The sequence below is a fragment of the Petaurus breviceps genome, unplaced genomic scaffold (assembly GCF_028583685.1).
Source record: "Petaurus breviceps papuanus isolate PSGF00001 unplaced genomic scaffold, PetGlider_PUasm1.0 90740, whole genome shotgun sequence".
Classification (NCBI taxonomy): domain Eukaryota; kingdom Metazoa; phylum Chordata; class Mammalia; order Diprotodontia; family Petauridae; genus Petaurus; species Petaurus breviceps.
This window is the reverse complement of record NW_027187330.1, coordinates 2,124,011-2,129,539: the sequence shown is the minus strand read 5'-3', so window position 1 is coordinate 2,129,539 and position 5,529 is coordinate 2,124,011. Positions and strand designations below refer to the sequence as shown.

General features: G+C 38.7%; 1 pseudogene; it reads left to right on the top strand.

The window, feature by feature from the left end:
• The first annotated feature begins 3,688 nt into the window (after positions 1-3,688).
• On the top strand, positions 3,689-4,667 carry LOC138145433 (MICOS complex subunit MIC26 pseudogene; annotated as a pseudogene).
• Positions 4,668-5,529: the final 862 nt, after the last annotated feature.

Below are 5,529 nucleotides of genomic sequence, written 5' to 3'. Positions count from 1 at the left end.
TTATTTCCCCCTAGAAGTTTCAAGTTAAGCATCATCTCATATGTCAAATAAAATGCATTCTTTTATTTTCTTTTTGGAGGGGGGAAGGCAGGGAAATTGGGGTTAAGTGAGCCACTTGCCCAAGGTCACATGGCTAGTAAGTGTTAAGTGCCTGAGGCTGGATTTGAACTCAAGTCCTCCTGATTCCAGGGCTGGTGCTCTATTGTCTCCTCAAAACACATTCTTAATAAAGACTTTTTACTTTTAACATTATTAGCTGATTTGCTTATTCCCTAGATATCTCTGAGTGCCCCTAAGTAGATGCAATTGACTGGGACACTATCTTTTTAATATCAACATTATCCTGATAATGCCATATGACTATGGGTAATGGAGCATAATAATTGACATAGAATAAAAGTTGTGGATGGCTTAAAAATCAATTTCAAAAAATTGAAAATTAAATAGTGGGTGATCCTAAGGCTGAGGGAGAGACAGTTGCAGGAGCACATTATTAATGAAGACATGAATGAGAGAAATAAAAACTGGAGCATGTTACTAATAATGGCTCATGCTTATGAGGAGTGGCATGCAAAGTATCACCTAGGAAATATATAATCAGAAAAGAAGGCAGGCCAATCAAGTAGCAAGCCAGTCAAGTGATAACAAGTGAACAGAACAATTGCTTCTGCAATACTCACAGAGTATTAAAAGATATAAAGGAGGGGCAGCTAGGTGGCGCAGTGAATAGAGCCCCTGGAGTCAGAAGGACCTGAGTTCAAATTCGGCCCAGACACTTAACACTTACGAGCTGTGTGACATTGGGTAAGTCACTTAATCCCAACTGCCCAGCCTTCCCCCCTCCAAAAAGCAAATTATATATGTATATACACACACACACACAAAGGAATAGCTTATTCATTTATTCCTTCAATGACCACCTATTAAACACCTACTGTATACGAGGAACTATGTTAGGTGTTAGAGTTACAAAAACATGAAAAAATCCCTTCCTGTGAGGAGGTTACATTATTTTAGGAGGAAATAATGTGAACATGGAAAAGTAAACAAAAAATATACAGATAAATATATGTCTAATACACTGAATATGTCCTCCTCAAAGGATATCTGGAAGCAAATGGGCAGAGCCACATAGAGTAAGTAAGAAGCCAAGGATGCAGGGGTCAAGAGAGTCAGTTTCTTGGAAATGAGTAAGCCACAAGTCAGGTCTTGATTTATTGTTTTGTTGATTGCCTAGATTTAAGAAAGTGATAGAGATAATGTCAATACTGCAGATTAAATTTAATAACGTAGATTAGAATGTGCTGTGCATAGATTTCTCCTCCTAAGCAAAGAAACTTAGGAGGCTGGCAGATATTTGTGATGCTGGGGTGGGAGCTTCTCTGGAGCCCACACAAATGGCAGCAGTAAGAGTGGTTTCAGCAGAAGCAGCTGGAGCCCTCAGCCCAGAGACAGGGGTTTCATGACTGATCAGAAAGAGACTATAGGGGACCCTTTGCCAGTGCTGGGTGCATTTGGTGCCGATTGGCAACTTTATTGTCCAAAAGCAGCTCTGGGTCACAGTTCTAGGGCAAAGAGGAGTGCTTGTGTTTGGTCACAAGGGAATAGGGGCCCTGGTTGCAGTTCGAAGGCAAAGAGAGCTCAAGTACTGGTGGCTGCAGGGGACCAGGGGCTCTTCCTGGGTAAAGACCAGGGTGAAGACCAGGAGAGTAGTGACCACAGCTCTCCCAGGATTGAGCCACCTTGAAGAACCAAAAACTTGCAGACTCTCAGAACTAGTTCTGAAAACAGGAGCATGAAAAAACCTAAAGCTGGACAGTGCCTCCTCACTCCCAGATAAGCAAAGCCCAACTTTAACATAAAGTTCAGAGTCAAAAAAATAGATTGGAAAACTGAGCAAACAAAATATTTTTGACCACAAAAAACTACTGTGGTGAGGGAAGACCAAGATATAAACTCAGAAGAAGACAACAATGTGAAAACAGCTATAACCAAAACCTCAAAGAAAAATGCTGATTGGACCCAAGTTGAGCAAAAGTTTTTAGAAGAGTTAAAGAAAGAGATTAGAATGGTAGAGGAAAAATTGGGAAAAGAAATGATAATGATGAAAGAAAACTATGAAAAGAAAATTAATAGTTTGGTAAAAGAGACATAAAAAGAACTTAGGAAAATAACACTTTAATAAGCAGAATTGGTGGGGCTGCTAGGTGGTGCAGTGAATAGAGCACCAGCCCTGGAGTCAGGAGGACCTGAGTTTAAATCCAGCATCAGACATTTGGCACACTTATTATCTGTGTGACTTTGGGCAAGTCACTTAACCCCAATTGCCTTCCAAAAAAAGCAAAAACAAAACAAAACAAAAAAAAAACAACAAAAATCCAGAATTGGCTTCATAGTAAAAGAGGCACAAAAATTCACTGAAGAAACTCCTGAAAAAGCTGCATATGTCAAATGGAAAAGGAAGTACAAAATTTCACTGGAGAAAATAATTCCTTAAAAATTAGAATTGGGCAAGTGGAAGCTAATAACCCCATGAGATATTAAGAAACAATAAAACGAAATCAAAAGAGAAGAAAATGTAAAATATTTCATTGGAAAAAAAACTGACCTGGAAAATAGCTCAAGGAGAGATAATTTAAGAATTATTGGACTACCTGAAAGCCATGATTAGAAAAGAACACTAGACATCATATTGCAAGAAAATATCAAGAAAAACTTGCCCAATATCTTAGATCCAGTGGGTAAAATAGAAATGGAAAGAATCCACCTCTCTTAAAAGAGATCCTAAAATGAAAACTCCTAGGAATATTATAGCCAAATTCCAGAGTTCACAGGTCAAAGAAAAACTACTTCAAGAAGTCAGAAAGAAACAATTCAAATATTGTGGAGCCACTGTCAGGATCACACAAGATTTATCAGATTCCACACTGAAAGAGCAGAGGATAGAAGAGGTTCTGGGAAGATGGTGGAGTAGGTCAGAAAATTCCAAGCTCTTCAGATTTCCCCCACAAACAACACAAAATAGCACCTCAGAGCAAACATAGAGCACTAAAAATAAACAACAGTTAGGGCAGAACAGTGGTCCTTCTGGGAATATTTCAGAAGATCCAAATAAAAATTCCAGGATGGAGGTTTGGGCCCTATGAAGAGTAAACACTTTCAGGCTAGTTCCAGGGAAACAATAAAAAGCAAGCCCTGGGGCTAGCTGGGTTGGGAGGAAGCCTTAGCCCCAGCCACAGGAACTTTTACCTCCTAGACAGTGTGCAGAGCTGGTTGTCCAAGATTGGGAAGATTGAGGGAACCTCTGCTGATAAGGACCACCAGCCCCAGAAGTGCTGCTGAGCTGGGGCCCTGGGCAAAAAGGAACCAGCACGTGCCTGGGGAGTGTAGAAGCAGTGGGGCAGGCACACCATTGGCTGTGGGCACTTACAGGAGGGCTAAATTCTTTAATTCTGTTCGAAGCTAGAGGGGAGAACTATAGGAGGATGTGAACTCAGAGGCACCATTCCCCCAGGACCAAAGATGATTACAAAAAAATAAGTTACACATTTTTTCTTTTTCAAATGAGCAGGCAAAGGACAAAGAATCCAACTATAGAAAGTTATTATGGGAATAGAAAAGACCAGAGTTCATCTTTAGAGGAGGATGCTGAAGCAAAAAAAACCCCGTCTTACCTGCAAAAAGAATTCATGGAAGGGAGTTAAACTGAGGTGACCCCCAAGTCAGATCCGCTGCTGAGGCCTGCAACATGTTCAAGGTAATTCAGTGGTCAGCAGGTTCTGCCAGCCTGAGTCTTCTCTCCTTCAAAGTCTATGCATCTCATAAAAAGGAAAAAAGGGATAAATGTTCAGTCAGAGTTGATGAGCTTTCACTCTACTCAATTCCAAACTTTGAGTCCAAATATGTGGAGGAACCAAGAAGCCCCCTGGAGGAAGGCATTTCACAACTTAGAAAGTATGCCATGCCATATACATATTGGTTTCAGGTTGCTTATGACAAAACTAAGCCCACAATAGATGCTGCCATTCAACAAGGAGTAGCCAGCTGTGAACTTTTTAAAACTCCACCTCCAGGATTTTTGCCAAGACTTGGTGTGATTGGTTTTTCTGGAATTTTGGGATTTTTTTTTTTGCTAAAGGTTCAAAATTAAAGAAGCTTGTGTATCCAGTTGGTTTCATGAGCATTACTGCATCTGTCTATTATCCACAAGAGGCTTTTGAATTTGCACAGGTCAATGGAGAGAAATTGTATGATTGGGGTTTGTGAGTATATATAATCCTAGAAAATGTGTGGAAGACATACTTTCAAACAGATGCAAACCAGGAGAAGGCTGAAGATGTGAAGCAGCCATCTAAACAAATAAATAAATAGGACAGCCCTGGTGCTGCCCATTTTCAACAGATGTACTCCAGAGACTCCATGCAGAAACCAATATTTTGAATAGATAAAGATACCAGAGATGTTGATATTGAATGCAATAAAGTGTCTTTCTTTTTCAGGAAAGACTACATTTGTGCCCCTCGTTATCTCTGGTGATGCCATATTGCTGAACGAACTGGTTTAATATTCTTTCACCTAGAGATAATTTATAAGTCCTAGAACTCCTTGTCCTCATGTTGCTATTCATGTACATAATTAAAATTCCAAGTAAATACAAAAAAAAAGAATTCATGTAAGAACTTTATAAAGACTTTAAAAATAAAATGAGAGATGAGGAAAATAAAAAAAAAATAAGAACAATCCAAGAAAAAACAAGGAATTATCTCCTTGATGTATAGTATTCCAAGATCTGTGGTCTTTTAGTGTAACTACTGCTAAGTCTTGTATTATTCTAATTGTGGCACCACCATATTTAAATTTTTTTTTCTTTTTGCTCATAATATTTTATCCTTGAGCTGGGGGTTATGCTGGAGTTGCAGCCAAAAATATTATACCCAGCAAAGTTAAGCATAATCCTCAATGAAAAAAAGGACATTTAATGACTTGTCAGTTTTTCAGGATTTTGTTAAAAAAACAAACAAAACAACAAAACTCTGAACTTACTAGAATATTTGACATATAAAATGAAAAAGAAATATAAGATACATATCAAAGACTAATTATAAGGAACTCAAAAAGGACAGACTACTTACCTTTTATATGAGAAAAAGTAAAATGTATGTCTAAGATTCTTATTAGTAATTGGGTAGTTCATAAGGAAGATTGGAGTAGACCTGAGTATGATATGATTTTAAAAAGTAAAACCATTTAGGAACATATAAAAAGAGGAATTATTTTATACAAATGAGGTGTGAGAGGAAGAACTGACACAGAGGAATTATATGGGGGAGGAGGGCTGGTCGTTCTGGGACCCCACTTTCATTGGGAGTAAGTTTAAGGGGGTAGAAAGGTATAAAAGTCTTCTAAATTCAGAAAGAAATAAAAGGCTAAGGGGATAGGGAGTGTAAAGAGGATAAGGGAGGGACTTCTAGAGGAAAGGGTGAGGGATTAGGATAAGGGGGGTAATAGAAGAGTGTTTAGATTAACAGG